The sequence below is a fragment of the Condylostylus longicornis genome, unplaced genomic scaffold, assembly GCF_029603195.1.
Source record: "Condylostylus longicornis isolate FDR11 unplaced genomic scaffold, ASM2960319v2 ptg000048l, whole genome shotgun sequence".
In the NCBI taxonomy this organism is placed as follows: domain Eukaryota; kingdom Metazoa; phylum Arthropoda; class Insecta; order Diptera; family Dolichopodidae; genus Condylostylus; species Condylostylus longicornis.
In genome coordinates this window covers 5,704,591-5,726,891 of record NW_026578017.1, presented here as the reverse complement: position 1 = coordinate 5,726,891, position 22,301 = coordinate 5,704,591, and the positions used below count along the sequence as shown (strand labels likewise).

The 22,301-nt window shown below is 25.4% G+C and overlaps 1 long non-coding RNA gene across 1 annotated transcript in view; it reads left to right on the top strand.

Moving 5' to 3' along the window:
• LOC129610835 (uncharacterized) overlaps positions 1-22,301 on the top strand; it is a 52,527-nt gene that overhangs the window by 4,722 nt on the left and 25,504 nt on the right. Inside the window, exon 2 of the long non-coding RNA XR_008697108.1 lies at positions 9,990-11,449. This is a non-coding gene — a long non-coding RNA (uncharacterized LOC129610835). The remainder of the gene's footprint in view (positions 1-9,989; positions 11,450-22,301) is intronic.

Genomic DNA, 22,301 nt, shown 5'->3' with positions numbered 1-22,301 from the left:
TCTTTCTTATTTTGTAATGTTTTTATTTGAATGCCAACAAATTTGTATCCATCGAATGATCTTTTATTCAGCAACATCTTATTTTGAAAAACAAAAACGGACTATCACCGAAAGAGCTTTCCTTTTATGTGCGGTTTGCTATGTGAAGTATTGAAATATGATGTTTATATTATATAAAGATAAAAATTAGTTATCAAATGTTTTATTAACAAAGCAAAGATCGGATGGCACAAAATGAAACTCTGCTAAGAGCCAAATTCACTTTTTTCTATGTACATATGTTTAAATAAAAGCTTATTGAAATTTTAAAGAAGTGTTTAGAATGCATTTTTATAATCTTCTGGAATAGTTTTACTAATTTAAACAGTATATATTGCGGTTGGTTATGTGTTGACCATATCACATTTTTTTTATAAATTATTATTAATTCTTATAAGAATAACTAATGGAAATTAACTTATACAACTGCAGAACAGATGGATGGCGTAAGCAAAGGAACGAGTTTTAAATTAAAAAAATTTTTCTCCTCAAACTGGACTCGAACCAGTGATTCACCACTTTCTAGACGTACGCTCAACCAACTGAACTACAGAGGTATGAAGAAATTGTCGGCAGATTGTCCTTCACATTATTTTATACTGTAGTCTGCATGATTACCAAGTATTATTTACAAGAGAAGCCACATACAATCTTCTATTTGAAACACACAATCACAAGAGCATATAAATAGGAATTATGCCTATTACACCAATAATATTACTAATTAGCAATACAGAGTGTAGCTGTTAATTTTTGTTTTTATAATTTACTATTAATTCTTGTAAGAATAAGTAATGGAACTTTTTTCATACAACTGCAAAACAGATGGAAATACGGTTATATAACATATTTTCTCAATTTGAAAAAGTCTCACAATTTCTAGAGCCTTTCAACTTTCCAAAATTTAATAGCTCCTGAAAAAAGCCAAAATAATAATCTTGCGATACATTTCTTTCAAATCTTTTATTTTGAAGAAATTTATTGTAATAAAGAAACATATTGTTATAGGCTTTTATAAAATAAACTACCAATATATTGTGATACAAAACTCAAATTTATCGAACCGGTACTTTATAAATTTTATTTGTATAGGAAGTTATTCAAGAAACAAATACTGCGCTAATACAATTTGGGTGTTGAGGTCTGCGTTATGACATTGGTACTAAAAATTGATAATTAATGAAAATACCAACTAAATATCTTTTCCTCAAAAATTTAAAATTTAAATTATAAATATATATTAATTTTTATAAAAAAAAAAACTAAATCAAGTGAGACACAGACAGTATAACAAATAAAACTGCACGTTTTATTTAAACACGTTATATTTGAGTACGTACTTTGCTTTCTGTTTTAAATAACCCTTATCAAAATTTCATAACTTAACGTGCCAATTTCATTTTCAATTTTATAGAGCACGATAAAATTATTATTTGATGAGCTATTAAAATTATTTGCATTCTATAGACTATAGGTACACAATGTAGAAACAGTAGAATATTCAGGAAACTGGGACAAATTTTACATTTGTATTAAAGGTAGTTTTCTCAGTTATTTTTCAATTTGTACTTGATTTTTTCACTATTAATTCTAGAAAATAAAGTTTAGATAATGTCTGCTTATAGAAGGATTATGTCGAGGATTTATGTACATATCTATGTGAATATATGATTTGTGTTTTCACCCAATGTACTGCTAGTATATGCAGCCATATATTGCATAGGATATAGTGAATATAAAGATTACATTTTTCTTTGTTCAAATATTATGTACCTGTTATGCTCCAAATTCATTTTTATATTTAAAATATTCATAAAATATGTAAAAGCTAACTGCACGTTTTATATGAGACTAAGTTTTTTGAAATGATTATTAACAAGTGGCATACATATGTAATAACAAATAAAAAAATAGCTTTCATATAAATATACGAGCGAACCTCAAAAAATTTAAATCCTTAATGATGTAAGTGTATAAGTTGAATTTCCTATAGCTTATATACTCGTATGTTACGCTTTCTACTCATCGTATTTTGAATCAACATGGAAGGGATCTGGTTTCTTTTCTTTCTGAAAATTCTCTTCGGAGCAGGCATGAAATTTAACCTATTCAATGAGCAAATTTGTAATTAATCTTAGGTATTCAACTTTTATTGTTGAAATATCAGTAGTTTCAGCATCTTCTAGGTATGTCAAAGAAAATCTATTTTGAAAAGGAAAACTGTAAAGCCTGACTCAAGTGATACTTTTCTAACAAATTGAACTAACAGAATTCAAATTAAAGACTACGTAATAATAGAAAAAGAAATTAATTTCTTCGTTACTTCAGTTGAAGTTATGGAGTAATAGTGAAAATATGTAACTTCATTATATTAAGTCTTGAGAAACCATTGTACATATCACATTTTCCGCTCTTTTTTTAAGACAACGGAAAAAAGTTCATTCTTTCTTTAAAATGAAAAGTTCTTAATTTTTTTAAGAAGAAAAAGTGCAAGTTCTTGTCTAATGTAGGTACAGGAACAATTTGCAAATGCAGGAATGAAGAGAGTAATTTTTACACGCAACTGATTGCTTTCTCTTGCTTGTTTTTTGCAACATAATTGTAGGAGGGTGGAAGTGAATACGAGATTGATCCTTTTCACTGTGAAGGTACTGGTCCTTTTCACACTGAATATAGTGTGATGTGTTGTGTAATAATAATTAAACATATTGGTTCAGAAATTATAAGATAACAATAATAATTTCTTCATTATATCAAACAGGTTCTGTGAGGAAAAAAATTTAATACAAAACTAATAATGATGGCACTGAATCAAAAGTTCTATAATGTTTAAAACTAATACAACATGAGTAAAGGTAACTAAAATTAATAAATAATGTGGAATTTGTGGAATATAGTGTCCAAGAATGTGGAATTCAATTTAATTTGTTTTCAAATCAACAAAATCTAATAATTTTATAAATATTAAAGTATCGAATTTTTCTAATTTTCCACAATTTTCAATACTCACTTCGAGAGCAAACATTTTCAAGCTATCATTGTCCAATTAGAGAACAAAAATCTGCAATTTTATTTCGGAACTGTTAGATTATTTTTCAACAGAAAAACATGAAAATTTTTTTTTGGATGTACGGGAAGTAAAGAGCTTGAATAGTGCTATAATAAATTAAAAATTTATTTGTCAAAAAAATTTATGTCTTCCTCAAATTTAGAAAAATTCCAAACCAAAGTATTGCAAAAGCGAATTTTATTTTCAATTATTCAACAAAAATTTGTGATGATTGTAACAGCATTGCCAAAGTACTATACCTTCCGTAGGTAGATTTTGTTTTTCGAATTTAATCTAAATGTTTGATTTATTTTATTATCATTAAAAAGTTTTTTATGAAGTATACATACAACATTTATTAATTTTCTTTTTGTTTTTATTGAAATTCGAAAAATTTTTATACCATTTGGAAATGAATATTAAAAAAAATTCATCTGTCTGTTAAACCTTATATACACAATGCACATTGTATTTAATGTATGTATGTATAAATAAAATATAAAAGCGTATATAGATCACAAGCACATAAAAAATTTATGGTTTTTAATAAAAACTTAATAACCGTGATATTGAATCCTATTTCCGTTATTTGTACTAACTGGATATGAATATTTAAATTTGATAAGTAATATAAAAATTAATATTCAACAAAATTCAATAAAAAAATTTTATAAACTCATTTGTGCCTTGGAACTCCCAATATCTCATAATTTCTATAAAAAAAAGCAAAGAAAATAAAAGTATTATAAATAATGCTTTTTTTATAAAGTTTTCGCATGTAAAGTGGGGTCCATTTATTATATTTAACTACTAATAACTAATCTGTATTAATAGGACTTTTGATATAAAATTAAAGCTTTTGAAATAGTTCTAGATAACTTTACAGGGTCAGTGAAAAATCGAATTTCCATTTTTCACTGACTTATATTTTTAATTAAAAATATACTAAATGACAAATGTACTGCTTGTTGGACCAGCGATTTATTACTTGCGCTTAGCCTATCTTTACTTAAGTCTCTCATGCTACTCCTGTTAAATATGCCGTTAATTATTTCAATAAAATGGGGTTACAGGGCTTTAATTTTGCATGCACAATTTTCTATTCTAGCATACAATTTTATAAAATAGAAATTCAATTAAATGTGATAATATCTATTAAATTAATCAATTTGAAATGATGAAATTTCAAGCTTTCATTAGTTTTACGTTCTCAAGATTGTAAATGAATACCTTTAAATGAATTCAATCAAAAATATTTTAACATATTCCATTACGCATAACTCTCTCAATTTCGCATATTAATTTTTTCCCGGAATGATTAATGTTCCATTTAAATTTTTTTTTTCGGAATAAAAGGCTCACAGGCCCACCTCTTCTACTGATGATCATATTGATTAACTAAATTGTTTAAGAATTTTTTAACAGATAATTCACTATTAGCAGCAAATGAGAGCAATGGAATGTATGTACAGGGTGATTTAGAAAGGTATACGACTGGGTGCCAAATCTCAAGGGTTTAAAAGTTCCAGAGATTTATCGAATTTTCATAATTTTGTTAAGAGCCATTATTATAATAAAAATCTGAATTTTATTGTTTTTATTGAGATGTAACAAAAAATAACAAAATTGAAACGAAATTTTATTCAAACTTTTCATTTGAAAAACAAAAATAGATTTTAAAAAATTTGAAATTTTTAAAAAGAAAAACTAGAATTTTCATTTTGGAAAAACAAAAAAAATCTAGTAATCAAAAAATTTTGTTCGAAACTTTTCTTGGTAAAGAAAATTGATTTGTTTTTTATTTTTGCCAATTTTTGTTAGAAATGGTACCTATATGGTTTGGAATTTTTAAATGCATTTTTTCAGATTGGGTGCAATTTAAAAATTTGAAAAAAATATTTTCGGAATCTAGACACCATTTGGCATCTGAAATTATTAAAATTATTCAGCTGGAGCGAATTTTTAAAGACATGCCATATAAATTTTGACATTTTTTTGAACAGAAAAAAATTTTTTCTAGAAAAATTTAATATTTTTGAACAAAATGGAGTTTGTAAGTGAACATTATGAAGCTAATAAATAATTAATTAATAATTTAATGGGATTAATAAATTTTCAACATATTCCAAAATTGGTATATATGCTTTTAATTCAAGTAAAAAGTAATTTCAGTAAAGTAATTCATTTGAAATATTGAAGAAAAACATTAATTTCATAGGAGAATTTGGCGTTTGTTTTGACAAATTTGTAAATTTTTTGAATAAGGAATTCCTATTTTTCTAAATTTTTTGATAAAGAAATAGTAGACTTAAAGTAAAGCTTAAACAGCTGGGAAAAATTCTTTAAAAAAAGTTCAAGGTTTTAAAAAAATTCTTACCAAATTATCTAGTTAGAAAAAACTTAAAAAATAAAATAAGGGAAAAATTTGATTTTCCCTAAAGTTCCCTAAATTTCCCTAAAGTGCTTGGTATTCCGAAGGTACATAAAATACAGAATTAAGCAGCATGTCTATTTCAAGTCCTTTACGAGGCCTTTCTGAAATTGTTTGTTTGAAGTTCCTATCTAGGTATAGGTTATTGTATACTTTTCTGAATCACCCTCTATATTCTAAATGTAAAATCAAAATTGTATAGAAATTTTCATAAACGCAAAATAGCAAAACAATAACCGCAGTATGCTTTTGGCAATTTTACAATAGCAAAACCGTTCTATTAAGTTCTATTAAAAAGACTAAGTTAAAATTAAGTTCTCATAACAGCTTCACTATATTGCTGATAATTCAGAAATATTTATGAATAAAATTGATTTGCAAAATAAACACAGCGCAGTTTAAGCTCTATATGGCGTCATATTTCGTTTATGTAAAGCCGTTATATTTTAAATTTACAATCTTTGCAGGTTCCTAACGTAAGGAATATAATTATTAAACCGACGAGCAGTCAATAATTTTTTTAAATAAAATTATTAAATAACTGTAAAAAACCATATGAAAAAAATATCAAAAAAAAAAACTTAATAAATCTTAACAGCTTTAATAGAATAAAAATGAAATAAAAATTAAAATTGTGAAATAATCAAATTAAATCGATTTTTCTTTTTTGCCTTAATTTCCGTTATGAAGTCCCTCTGCGCAAAACCATGTAGTGTCGTTCGCCATGGCCAGTTTATGCAGAGATCGTGTAGAAAAATAAAAATCCAAACAATTATTGTATTGGTATAACTGTAATACAAAATTAAAAAAATTAATAAGAGGAAGCAGGGCGTACGGGAAAATCATTTCGTAGTTAACGTGTTATATTTAACAGTCAATTCAATAATTTATTGATATTTTTATTGTATTTACTTTATTTTTCTATTTTAATTTTTTCTCTTTCTTGGAAATTGTGTAAATAAATTTCCCATGAGAGATTTCGAGCAATTTTGTGTTTTTTTTTTTTTTTTTTTTTTGTATTTTTTTTTTCATCATTATCCTTGAATGAATTTAAAAGAAAAAATGTATTTCATAGAAAAATTTTAATCCCATGAAACAAACGTATTCTAGCTTTGGAAAAATTCTAAAATTGTAGTCATAGTTTCAATTTTATATTTTTTAATTTTACAAAACGTTAGTGAATTATGAAACCGAAAACAAGGCGCTCTCTTTTATCAAATATTTTTCTTGGATCATGCAAATAAATTATTAATCAAACAGTATATAAAAGTTTGACAAAACCATTCTATTATTAACAAGGGTGCATAAATGTAAGATCGATTTTATAAAATTTACCTACAATTATATAAAACTAGTGATAGCACGTATAGTTTCGTAAAATTCTAACAATATTGGAATGCCCCCTTGTTATTTGAAAAAGCAATTTTTAAAAGTAATGGGTTTGCCGTTAGGTGTGTTAACTTTGAATATAAGCAAACGGTGCAAAACAACCTCACACGTATAAAAGATTTTTCCACGTTATACATATTTGAAAAATATATTAAAATCAATAAATTTAAGTTAAAAGATTTGAAAACCGGTGAAACAATCTTGATTTTTCTCACTATTAAATTTGTATTGTTCTCACTGTTAAATTTGTATAAAGTTCGAGAATTTGAAATAGTGGGCATTATATTCAGCCACAAACCATTGCTGGAATAATGCCCACTATTTTAACGTTTGCGGTTATTCTTTTAAAACTCTTAGAAAACTGTAAGTAGATATAAATACCTTGAAAAACTAAAATGAACACAACACTTGACTTTTAAAGTATGGAAATTCTAACACAATATGAGTAGCAAATTTTTGGATTCTGGTTGCATTGAAAAATTTCGCATTAATTATGAAATTGGGCACGAATTGTAACTTTTTAAAATGCTTAAATTTTTTTAATAAATATACTCTATTTAAAATCCTCAATTTCATTTATTATGTTGCATAATTTAAATGCAAAGTTTCTATGCTCCAATTTATATTATATAGGAATTAATTATAATATTCTAAATTCATGGAAAGTCAATATTAAAATTATAAAATCAATATTTTAATTAAATTAAGTAGGTATGCACTTTTTTTATTAATTTTATTATCCATTTATTAATTAAATTTAAATTGGTTCACGTAAAATTTTGATATTAAATATAACGTTTTGCATAGTGAATATTGGTGCATTCAATGCTTCTCCTAAATGTATGCAATATTTTTATATTTGCAAAATTGCTTTTGGAGAAAACAAAAATCAAATTATTCTTTTAAATCGTGTACGTTATGAGTAAAAAAAATTTTTTTTAAAGTGATACTTTACATTTCCTTAAAAGAGATTTCAAACCTATTAACGAAACCTAAACGAAAACCTAAAAACGAAATTTTTGCTACTAGGTTTTTTTATGATTTTATTTTAAAACTTTCACAGCTGATTTGTGAAGGGTGTAGTTTGCTTAATGAAATCGATTTACTTGTATAATTGTCATTTTATTACGCATAGGGTAATGTTTGAATAATGCATGAATTTTTGGAATTATTTAATTTAATGGATTAATTACATTGGTAGTTCCTAACTAATTTGATCTTTTAGGCTTGTCAATATTAAAAGTGAAATTGTTGATAATTTTGTTGAAATATCCGAAAAGTACACAATATTTAGAGGTATCCAAATATGAGATTGCATTAATTGAAAAGCAAAAGCGGGCAATTGTGTGAATTATTAATAGAAATTCTCTCACAAGCATGTGCCTTTCTACTACCTTGCTTAATTATTTACTTATTATGCAACAGAAAATGTTTACATGGATGATATTCAGGGTAGATGCGCGTAAACAATTATTATTATTGTGTGTATGTTATGATAATTCTCCTTGTGTTACAAAAATTCTTTTGAACATTATTTCCTATTTCATATACAGCCATTCACTGACTGTATTCAAAAAACCCGTTACCTTTGCATTATTTTTATATCACATTTTACATCTTTTCCTTACAGAACTTCGTACTACTTCTTCTTTCACATTAAAAACATCATATTTTTCTAGTTTCGTAAGGATTTGTCATACCCCGTGCACAATAATTTCGAAATTAACGTATACCTACATATTTTGTTACTATATTTTGAATTCTTTTTTGAAATTTATGTAAATATAAAGCATACTCACGTATTTATATATGTATATATTAGATACAAACGTAGATTTTCCGGAATTGATTTATGTAATGACCAGGAATTATTTGTTTTTCTTTTATTTTATTTTATATTAAAAAAAATAATGTTAGCAACAGAAATAAAGGATAAAAACAATAATAATTGAAAATAAAAAAAAAAATTATTAAATAGTTGTTCAAGGAAACGGAAGATGAGTTATGCTGCTCCACGTTTTGATTCTTATTTTTCTTTTCAATTTTTGAACATTTTAAGCTCTTAAAATTTACTGTTATTGGAAAATTTTCAATTAATAACCAATGGGGATTAAATCTATTGAATTAAAAAAGAGTGTTTTTTTTTCACTTTTAACCAGTTCTCGCTCTCTGTACCACCAACAAGGCTAGTTTTTGCCTAAATGTATTTTCAGGGACTATAAATAAAAAAATACGTAGGGTAATGAAATAAAAAAAAATTTAGTAAAATAAAAACTCACACCCCAATTATCCCGTTTATTACATTTTATATATACACATGATATATGTACGTACATATGCATATATACACGTAAACATTAATGGAACATTTTTATTATGTTATACACATAGAGTTCCAAGGCATCCCTTGACATTTATTAACATTGATAAATTGAAAATAAAAGAGAATTTTATGTATCAATTCATACAAAATAAAATAAAAATATTTTAAAATAATTTTTAAACTGGAAACTTTAAAAAAAAATTAAGAATACTCGTATTTCATGATTGTCGTTCAATTGGACCCCGAGAATAATACAAACGAGATTATGCCTAGCAAATTGAGTTAACATCTACGTAATTTTCTAATTCTGGAAACACTTTCTGGAACAAAAATGTTCGCTGACAAGTAAAATTTAGTCAAATTTCATGATGCTTTTTAACACCAATGCATTAAAAATTCAAATATTTTGAAAATTGCAATAATAAGAAATTTTTCTCAACCATTAAACTTTTTCTTCTAAAACAATTTATTTTTTTTCTTAATTTTCCTCCTAAAATTTTTCTCTTTATATTTTTCAAAATTGCTCTTTTTCACAAAACATTTTCACAATATCTGGAATAACTCTTGACCTTTATCATTTTAAAAAAATACCTTTTTGGTATTTTTCTTCAAATTTATTTTAAGTGGGCCGTCTTTTATTTTCCTACACATTAAAAATTCAATTCAAAATTTGCAAAAAAGAAAGAAAAATTGCAATACAAAAAACTTCCTACAATCATGAATAATTTTTTTAATTTTTCTTTTTTTTTTCTTTACAGGAATAGCGCAAGCAGTCAACGTGAATAAAATTTTTTCTCATCTTCAGCTTAGTTACGCTTTCAGTTTGTTTATAATATGACAAATTTTTAGAACAGAAAATGTATCAAAAAGGCATAGAACCCAAATTAAATTAAGAAAAAAAGAAATCGTTAAGTTGCAATTCACTTTTCAAAAGAGAATTTAGCAAAATAACTAAAACAAATTTCATCTTTATTTCATCAGTATTGAAGAGGCTTCTTTTACTACTTTTATTGAAAGAAAAGCAACGAAAGTGCATAAGGTACCAGAGATTGCATCAGAATATCATCAGCTTCTACATATTATTAGATACAAAAAAGCAATGAAAAACAGACATTTGCATTGAATTTCTTCTCCATTTTAATTTACAATAAAATACAGAGTTGAAGATTTTTTTCAAATAGTGTTGTTCGCGTAAAGTATTTTACAATTTTTTGTTTTTCTTTTTTTAATTTTCTTGAAAATAAAATCTTCAAAGGAATTTTTTTTTTATAACATTGGCACTAACTTTTTATAAGATGTATGAAGATGTAATTATATACATACTTACACAATAAAATGTAGTCTAGTGTTGCAAAACTGTATAGGTACTTAGTGTCATTGAAATTTTATTAAATTACATTAGTTGTTACTATGTAATAACAACTAATGGCATTGTCATCTATTTAATATCGAAGCATTGTTCAACATAGTTCAAGAAGAGTAAGCAACAACAATGACTATATTCTAATGAAAAATATATTATAATCTGGAGCAAAACAAAGGATCTAGCTTTTTTCTTTTTGGGAGAAGAATATTATAAAATTATTAAGAAAATTAGCAAATATATTGCTCTTATATAAAACAATATAAATAGGGAGAGATGGATAAATATTATACACAAGTATAAATGTGCTGCATACATAGATACAAACACGCTTATAATTATATATACAAGTAATTATGTATACCTACATACAGATATGAATGCAAGAATGGAAAACTTATTTGTCTAAATTATTAAACGTAAAAAAAAAAAAAAAAAAAATTCCTAGTTGAAAAAGACCAAATTATAGAAGCATTGAGCAAAAAGAAGGAAAAAAGTAATTATAGAATTAGTGTAGGTAAAGAAGAATAAAAAAAGAAATTCAACGGGGAAAAAATAAAGGATTTACAAAAAAAATTAAAAAAAAAAAGAAAATTTGTGGAAAAATAAATAATTTTCAAATAGAATTTTTTTTTTTACAAGTGAACAGAATAGAAAACAGGCAGACGTACACAAATAGAACAAAAAATAAGAAAGAAAAAATACAAAAGAGCATTATGAAAAACAAATTAAATGACTACTCGCTGAACAACAAAAAGGATTATTGCAAGATGCCTTTGAACGGAAAAATATTTTTTGTTATTTTGATGATTTTTGTTTCGTCCATTCGTGGGATAACAGAAGAATTATCACCAGGTAAGCACAGAATTACATTTTTTGTACATTTTTATATATTAAAAATATGGGCTAAAAGCTTCTTTGTAAAAAAATCTATATTAAAAATGGACAGAATATGAAACTAGAATTCAATAAATTTTGTTATTATTTGAAAGAAGGTTTGCTTTGAATTTACAAATTAAGAGTAGACTTCTTTTATGTAACCCTAAAATACTTGTACTTGAGCTGTGTTTAGTTGATCAGTTAACTTATAATATTTCGACAAATTTTGAAAATTAAATTCATAAAATGCCAATTACTCTAGAAATGCAAATTACTTTAGAAAATTGCTCTAGAAATCCAAATTTCCATTGAGTTAATATTATTAGTGCAATAGACACAATACTTATACTACAGGTTGTATTAGTAATTGAGACCAAATAACTTCTTATTTAAAATTAATAAATTAAAGGTTCACTTCCTATCTTATCCTAATAATCTTAATGTAATTGAATTTTATAAAACTCATATAAAAAATGAATGCGTATACCATAGCTGCCTCGACTGAATATCACTAATATTCAATTTGAATTTTTTTTTTATAAGAAATTTTTTATATTCCATATGATTTTCTACTGGAAATTGATCAAAGAATTATCCCTGATATTATGCATACATATATTTACTAATTAATTTATATTGTTAAATTTTCAACACCAACCAGTATAAACCAAAATATTTGTTTTTCCTTTTATATTGAAATCATAAATTTAATACTGGTTAAAGTGTAATAACAATGTTGACTAGCCATTTACTCAAAATTTGAGTATTGCTTCAATTGAGGTGCTTCCATTTAATTCAAGAGAAGTAATAGATTCTACTCAATCGCACCAGCGAAAATTGGGCAGACTTGTTAGATATTTTAATATACAAATTACGGTAGCCCGGTAATTTAATTGGCTAGAAAGTTTGATATCATGTTTTAAAACAAGGTTCACATTATTCTTAGCCTTTAAGTACATTGCTTGGCTTTTATAAATCAAAATTTCAAATTTGAATCCCTACATAGTATTGAATTTGAGTTTATATCTTTTAAAGTATAGTAACTTTACTTTAGCTACATGCGAATTTTTTGTTTTCAGTATTGTCTTGGCCATTACAATATTAAATCCTTTTCAGGATACTTTCTCTTTTTTTTGGAAAATATTCTATAAAATTAGACATTGTAATTCGTGAATTATGTTTTTGAATGAAATTCTATGAATTTCATTATGCAATTTATCGCACAAAAAGGATAATTCTTTTTTATTATCTTCATAACGTCACATTGTGACAATAACAATAATTATTTTTACGAATTGAATATCATTATACAAGATATTACAAAGCGATGAATGGTTTAAAGGTTTTCGATTACGGGCTTATATTGTCTTTATTATAATATGTAGATTTTTATCTATAATATCATAAATATGGGAATATGTCAATATGTATTACGTACTATATACAATCGCAAACGTATATTAACAGTATATAACCATGTTTCCTTAATTATTTGTTTTACAAGTTAACATTTACATAACAAAGCAAAAGAATTGACATAAAAAATACAATTGTAACAATACTATAAATTTACATTTACACACACCATTTATTTTTGTCCCACAGGGCGGTTACTTTTCAATTTCAAAACTATACCAGTGTCAGAATAACATTCAATTTCAAGAGTTTTCAATTTCAATGACATTCAATTTATAGTTAGTCGTCAAAAGTTTACAAATTTATAAAGTTGTTCGAAAAATAGCGAGATTTATCTTCAAATACGAGCCCTACAAGATCATTTGCCAAAGTCTAAATTATTTTCAGAAGCAGTGTGTACTACTGCAGCGGAATATTTACGAATGTGTTATTTCGCTTTAAAAATTTTGTTCAAATATATTTCCAGGAAAATTTTTAAAACTGTACTGTTTCCAGAACATTATAAATTTTCGATAATCGAAAAAACTTTGGATGTAAAATACACTTCTTGTGTATAGGAATACCCTGGCACATATATACATATATTCATATCAATGAATAGAAATAAAAATGGTATTAATATTTTTGCTAATGATTTTAGTCATAACGACAAAAATTTTCATATCCAAAAAAATCATAAAGCAGAAAACGGAAATCATAAGCATTGAAATCATATCATTTAAGGAGATATTTAGTTAGGGTTGCTTAATGTACCGATGAGATCCCCATTTTCATAAAATGATTTTATGAACCATTTTTATTATATTTGTCCTTTGTTTACTTTAATTGGGTCTAGTCTAAAAATTTTCATTTATATAGTTGAAATTAAATTGAATTCAATTGGAAGATGCGGGAGGAGACAAAATAATATTCTAAGCATTTACTTTTAATTTCAATGAAGACAAAATGTGTATCAACAGAAATGTATACATAATTACATTGTATAGGCTTGAAAATATTGTTTTTTAAATTTAAATCTGATTATACAGTCAATTCGTGTACCTTGAATTGACCTAATATATATGGAGTATATATGTTAGTATAAAGTACATATGTACGTTAGTTTTAACATACGTCACAATTTCAAGAAAATTATTTTCAAGCTCATAAGATTAGTTTACTGTAAATTAAATTTACTTTTCATTTTTTAAAATAATTTTTTTGTAGTTAGGCCTACTAACTGGCGTAATTTACAAAATCAAAATTACATAATTGTATGAAACAAAAAACTTTTTATAGTAGTCAGTTAATTCATAATAAATTTACCACTTAAGACATTTCTATTTCGATTTATTTACTGAAGATCAATTTAAAGATGTTCAATATACTTATCTTCAATATACTTATAAATAGATCTAATTATAAATCTACATATGTATACGCTTATTTTTCACATCCGTTTATGCCTGTATTTCATAATAAAGTGCAATATTATAATGGAAATTTAATTTTTTGAACAGAATAATTTCCAGTTAATTGACAAAATGCGCGTTATTTTGGCAAATAGAATGTTGAAGCGAGTTAATCTAAAACATGAATTCTTCACAAGGATAGAGAGATTTGTTGAATACTCGTAGCATCAGTTAACAATATAAATAATCCTCCGTAATTTCATTTAAAGTAGAATTATAAATATAGATTTGATCATTGTAGTATGCAAATAAGCCAACAATGTTTCTCTAGAAAGATTAAATCCCATGCATAACAAAAAGAATTTTATTGATAATTTCTACTAAAAATTTCATGTAAAAAATTTCAACTTTCAATCTCAAAGGGTGTACAGGTTTTGTAACTCAAAAAATGTAAAAGTTTTTAAATTTTGTTGCGACAGAAGTTTTTTGTATGATGGTGTATCTAACCAAAAATTATAATATTAAATTTAGATTTCTGGAAGAAAAGCGAAACTACTTCTAGATTGATATTATACCATAATTACTACATTATTATTGTGTTCCAATATTTTATGCTAGAAAAAGTATTATTTTAATGGAAATTAATATTATACAAAGAATATGTTATTCAAACAAGTACCATAGCCGCCATTAAAAACGAGTCATAAAATCCCAAAAACAAATACCATAATCTTTAAGACGTAGAACCCCATCATCCTAATTCCGATCAATATTCGCATCTGAAATAGATATTGCAATGCTATTCAAAAAAAAAAAAACGTATAGGTATGAACTTTTATTTTCATTTATTATTATTATGTACATTTCTATTATTAGATCTCTTATGAATCCCACAATTTTATTTAAAATTCCGTAGACATTTTCAACATTACCCGGGTTAAATAGAAGTTGGAGTTACAAATTATATGGGTTGGTTTTACACACATTTGAATAAAAATATTTATACATTTTTTATTTTTTGTTTTCTCTTGTATAGGTACATCCTTGTTCTTTCAATTTATGCCCATTAACAAAAGTACACTTCTTAAAATGAGAGAAAAACGAAAACTGAAAATACCTTAACAAAAGAATTTCTCAATGTCCCCCCTTTTCTTAACAAACTTTTTAATAAATAATCAAACCTAAGATCTTTTTTTTTTATTTTTTCGTTATTTTCTCGGACATTTTCAATTGAAAAGCCAAGGGTTATAAGCACACATTAAACACAGATATTTTGTACATTCATACACACTATATAATAGATAATACATAGGTATTTAATTGTATATGCAAACTATACATAAATGTATAGAAATTCATGATTTCTTCTTCAATGGACTGATAAAATTTTACCCTTAAAATTAGAAATTCCCCCCAAAACAACAAAAAAAAAAAACAAAGAGAATTAAAAACAGCTCCTTTTGGATAACGTGTTATTGCAGAGGGGGAAAAAATATAGCTATATAGAAGGAGATATGAATGAAAATGAATTGAAATAATTTAACCAAAAAGGGTAACTAGGATTAAGTACATTAAGTATTTTCGATATACCTTAGATACAAATTCCTCTTGCTTATTTTTATTTTTGTAATACCATTTTGCAGAATTTGTGCAAATATTTTGACTATTATACATAAATTAAGATGAGGTTTTAATATTTTTGTTTTTTCTTCTTTAAAGATTATAGAGTTTTCAAAAATATAAGGAAATTATTGAATTTTTGATCTAACTTTAACGTGAAATTTATAACAAGATTAATGTTGTGAAAACAAAAAATAAAATCATTTAATTTGTATTTTAAATTAAAGAAAATTTTACTTTGAAAATTCAAATTTTTAATTTAGTATTCAGAAAATATTTTAGTCTTAAAATATTTTTCCTAAAACAGAGGTTACGAAAGTTTCAAGATTTTGAAATATTTTAAAAGTATTGCGTAAAAGTTGACTATTGATATAATCGAATCACCAAAAGTTAACTTAGTGTAGCGTTGAAATCAGCTTTGCAATCTTAAAAAAACATTTGGCGTTTCCTTGTATATTCATTTGCTGTTTATATTTTCGAATCATCCATTCATAAATTATTGATTATTCTTGCAGAGATGATGTAAATTTTTTCCTCACTATATCTGAACTTTAACTTGCCGAATTATTTTAGAATTCTTTGGTTTCTGAACATTTATTCTAAAAAAATCTTGAAAGTTTAAACTTTCGCTCAAATATTTTGCAAAATACAATGACTTTTACAGCTGTGAAATATCAAAAAAGTAAAAACGTTTCAGTCGGTATAAACCAATTTAATTATACCCCACGCATTTCGTTGTTGTATAGCAATTATTCAAACTTGTATTGGATTTATCGTTTGATCGGACGGACAGACGGACATGTCTAAATCAACGTAAAATTTTACGCTGAGCAAGAATAAATACTCGTACATCTGATTTCCGCAGACGATTCCATCAAGTGGTTAAAAACTCCATACTATAAAGTTAATATAACTTTCATAAAGATGCAGAACTTAATGGGCTTACTAAGTTGAAACGAATAAAAAAAAGAAAGCTATGAAACATGCAGGGGCATTGTATATATGAGCACTTAAAAAATAAACATTCGTTTATACGTACATATTCCGCAATTAAATAGAATATTTATTTTCAAAAGAAGCGTCAGGGGCTTTGAAATAAGAGTGTAAATCTTTAAAATAACAAACACACCGTAGTAGAAAATCAAAATTGAATTTTTTATTCTCTTGAAGACCCATACTAAAATATTCATCTTTGTTTTTTATCCAATTTTGTTCTTATTTATTTTTGATGTTTAAATTAAACTCAATTGATAATTTAAATATTTTAATATTAATGTACAGCATTCATACATACATATGGACTTATGTAAATTTTAAATTAAAAATATTTAAAATTCCTAAACTAATTTTGGAAAAAATTTTATTAGAATACCATACATATTCGAAATCCATGAGTCTGTCCAATTCAAAATACTTCAAATATATTATTTAATTTTAAAATGGTTCTTTCAGTTCAACACACTCGTCTATAACTTAAAATTTAAACCATTACGTACCATGTATGTATGTATCTGCTCACATTATTATAAATTACTCATTTCACATTAAAACATAAAGTGCGCTTTTAAATAGCTAATCATTTATGCCCTTTATGTCAATCTGAAAATTCGACAGGATAATTTAATTAAAAACAAAAAAATCAAATTTAATTGAGAAAATTTTTTTTGTAGACGTAATCATTTCGTCCATTCTGCTTATATTGCATGTATTTTATAAACAATTTGTTCAAGAGGCCACAAAAAAAAAAAATTTTTTGACTCCATGAAAGAGAAAATGAAATTTTAAAAATCAATTTCTCCCTCTCCTGTTTCTTATTGGTTCTTATTTTCATATTTTTTTTTATCATTATCAAAAACATAATGTACAAATATCCATGAATGCAGTAGGTATTCCCAAAAATATAATCTATAAAGGCAAATAAATGCAAAGGCAAACTTGCATATAATTTTCATCTGAAGTGATAATTTTTCAAAATTACGCTACATTATCGCTAAGTTATCTCTTTCGCGGTTTTTGTAAATGTAACACTACATGTTAACAATCCTCAGAGAAACAGCTCGAAAATTATATTATCTAGGTTTTAGTTATATGAATAATGCAGTACGTAACGTAGCAGTTAATACTTTAGGAACATTTTTGAACGCAGCTGCTTTAATGAAACTTAGTTTTTAAAATTCACTTATAAAATAAAACGGTTGAAACTTTTATTAGAGCTTCTAAGCAGTGCCAAGAGTACTCAAAATTTGAACAAAAAAGTTCATATTCGAATATGTTTTTATATTATGGCCTTTATCATTTTAATCTTATTTCAATGAAATCGAACAAATATTTTCTTATATGTCTTACTTTGACTGTCCACCTATCTATCTATCCTGCTATATGTCGATTTATAAATCATCTTGAACTCAACCAGAAGAATGTCAACAAGCAATATTTAATTATTACAAAATTTTTCCTACTTTCTTTCCCTAACGAACAACAGTTTAAGCAAAAATTTTTAGTGTAATTAATATTTTCAAAACAATGGCATTAATTTCAAATGAAAACTTTAACAGACTTGTTGAAAAGCAAAATTCAATTAGGAGTAGTTCGACTATAATAACTACCAAGCAAACAAAATTCGTTACACATTCCTCCTAAATGTATGCAACATTTACATTTCATAGAATATGGTTCAAGTTTTTTGTCTCTAATTTGATAAAATTGTTAATTGGTGGCTCGAACCATAAATTGGAATGTGCTCTTAACATTAGCTTAAACGACTATAATATTTTTTAACATTAAAAAATATCCTTTAGGGGATTTCTGTTGAAGAATATTTTTTATTTCTTTATTAAAATCCGAAAACTGTCACCCTTTTAAATATTATGATTTGTTGTACTTTTTGCAAAGCATTTTTTTTTTAGAGTATTCATCAGTACTAGGTACTTATAGAATAGAATTAAAAATATATTATTTTGTTGCTTCTTGTACACTTGTACAGGAAAATAAATTGAAAAAGGTGTACGGGTTTTGTACTCCTTTTAGGACTATTTGTTGCTCTTATTATATAAGTATTGTATAATACAATAATAATTAGTAATTTTACCTTAAAATACAAAAGCAAAATGGTAATTGAAAATTCTTTTGATGTTTGAATGTCTTTTTTTTTCGGTTATCTTAGAGCAACATTAATTCAAAATCGTTTACCGAATTCAATATGAGAGACAAAAAAAGAGAAGGAGGAAATTTAAAAATTTTGTCCACTCTGTCATCTCGTACAACTTTTTTAATTTTAGTTTCATATGAATCAAGGATTATAATTTCATGAAATGTTATAATATTTTAATATCCCGATAATATATGAGTTGAAAGAAACAAAGCTACCTTTTAAAATATATGAGTTTTGTTAATTATTTGAGTAATTAGAATTTAAAATCTCATAAGTGTGAAAATTAGTAAAATAAAATGGCTCTATGAAAATTATACTACGAAATATAAAAACTATAGGGTAACGCGTTACTTTTTCTCACCTACAAATTATAAGGCAGATAAGTGTTCATTTAAAAAGTTTATAAACCGATTCTAGAAATTCAATAAATAACAAAGTAATTGAAATTTCCATTTCGGTGTTTCAACACAAATGGTTGTTATTAAATTTTTTATTACTAAAAATAACAAAAAAAGTATTCAATACTTACTTTAGTGATTGTGATTGGCCTCAATTTTTTCGCTTTCTAAAAAATTAGTGATTGATCTTTTTCAAAATTCTGCTGTTTTCCAATAAAAAACATCAATTAAAGATTCATTTTATTTGAGGGTCTATCATTTCAGTTATGTACATTTGAATATACTTTTCCGACAATCTGCTATTTCGAAAAATATATTACTTGACTATTAGTAGACTAATGAAACGGCAGCTCATTTTTATAAAAACAATATTAATGTATACACTACATTGTAGAAAATTATGAAGAAAACGAGGAGGCTTAAAATATGTGAATGTACTGAAACATTTTTAAAGACTAATTTTGAATTTTTAAGAAAATTATTTTTATGAGTTTCTATATAAATACTTAATGGGTTTTAACTTTTCTAACTTCTGGAAAATATCTATTTATTTTTACTTATTTTGTGTCTCTTCAACCTACTAATAACGGCTTATGATCTTTCTCAAAGGATCTATGCTCAACAAAGGAATGTATTTCACCAGCTTCTCAACTGTCTCCGGAAACTGCAGAATTAAAATTACATACTATTTTATTTCGAAATTTTCAAATCAAAATCGAGATTTTTTATGAGTAAGTTGTATCTTTCGTAACTTAATCAAGTTTCATATCAAGACAAATTTATATATACATATATGTATGTACGTTAGTACAAAATAAAGTACAATGAAATCAAACTGTTCCAACAAAAATGAACTTGTTCAACAATAACAAGTAGTGCATGAATTATCACCAAAACTTTCATTACAATACGATGTTACAAAAAAAAAATTTTTGCATTTCACTTATTAAATTCATTAAATTTTTTATTCAAAATCGTTGTAGTCCTTTTTTCCCTTAAAAAAAAGAAAACACAAACTATGCCTGTTAGGTGATTGTACGAATATATATGAACTCAGAAAAAACAAAATTCTGGTTACGAAATTAATTGAGTATACCAAAATACCAAGTTATTCTCAGCTAGACGTCATTTTATTCACCCTTTTTGTTTTTTAATTCATTTCATTATTCATATTAAATACATTCATTTATTTTTCTCTTGTTTTGTTTTGGATTAAAGCAATTTCATCGAAAATTTTCTAGCCATGTTTCTATTTTTAAATGTCCTTTTTTATAAATTGTGTTTTTGATGTGGACACCAAATATGATTCAATGCAAGACAAAAAAAAATAATGTAGATTGCAAAAAAATGCAATTGTATTTCATTTTATTATTAAAAATGTCACAGAATGGATGATGAATTCCCTACTTTGACAGGATTGCATATTGTCTCTTTTTTTTTGAGGAAACAAACTGCAGGGATATTTTGGGGCGATCCACTAAAAGAATGTACCAATTTCTATATATATATATATACTTATACTTTAGAGCAGTTGCCGGCAGAGTGCGGCCCATGGCAACATGCGGCCTATTTAACTTCAAAATGCGGCACATCATTCTACTTGCAAGAAAAAAAATATTCGATTGCAACTATTGAAATTTGAATTTTTTTTTTAATTGGAGATAACATAGATAAAGGTACAAAAAATTCCATAAAAATTTATTAGATGTCAAAACAAAACAATCAATAAAGTTAGATGAAAATGCCATTTTTTCTTGTAAGTAAGTGGGATAAGAAACTCGAGTGGCCCATTGTCTAACTCACATAGTAAATGCTTGCCCACACCCCACAAAAGTTTGCAGACGGTTGGCTTAGAGAAATGTGTTTATAATTTTTTTCATTATACTCAATAATTTTTTTCTGATTACTCAATTCAATAAAATTTTTTTAAATAGACGATCAACATCATATAGATTTGAGCCTTTGTCTCGAACTGAATTAAATTTGTCTTAAGCCACGTGTATAGTTGCAAAGTTCTGAGAACTATTACAAAAAATAAATGTTAATTTTTTAGATACCAAGGTCAAAATTTCTTCTATTTATTTAGATCTCGTTGTGATTTTCACCCATTTATTAAATATTTGTACTACTATGCCGTTCATAAGTTTGAGAAATAATGGTTTTAGAAATTAATATATATGCATGAATCCTAACGTCCATCCGTCCTATTAATAACTCAAAAAGTAATTGTGTTAAGCAAACCAATTTTTCACAAATGAAAATTATATTTCATTCAGTAAATGTTAGAAACTAGATGATATAATTTGACTTACTTTAATTAGTATCTCGCTTTAATAAAGCCTTTGTAGTAGTACGTCACATAAAATAAAATAAATTAATTTCAATGTAACTTAGGAATTATTTTTAATGTTAGGAAGTTTTAACATTCAAATTATAAAAAACTTATGCAATAGAGATTGCCCGTCAGGAAAAAATGCTTTATTAAAGCATTATTTTGAACTGGTATTTATATAAGCAACAACAGTTACATTTTTTTCATATTCATTCTTTAAAACCCTAGACACAATTATGTTGTTTTTTATATTATTTTTTATTTAATTATCATACAGTTGTTTTTATTAAAACTGTGAAATGGTTGATGACGCCTTCATGCATATGTGAAAATATGTATATTAAATATAATATACATATTTTAAAAGTAAATCAAAAATATTGATGCTATATTATATTATTATATAAAAGGATTCTCATTTTGTGGAATTAACAGTTTAAAAATAATAAAATTTTGACGAGAAAATAAAAATAAATAAGTATGAATATTAAAAAATATGATATCAATATTATTTTAGCTT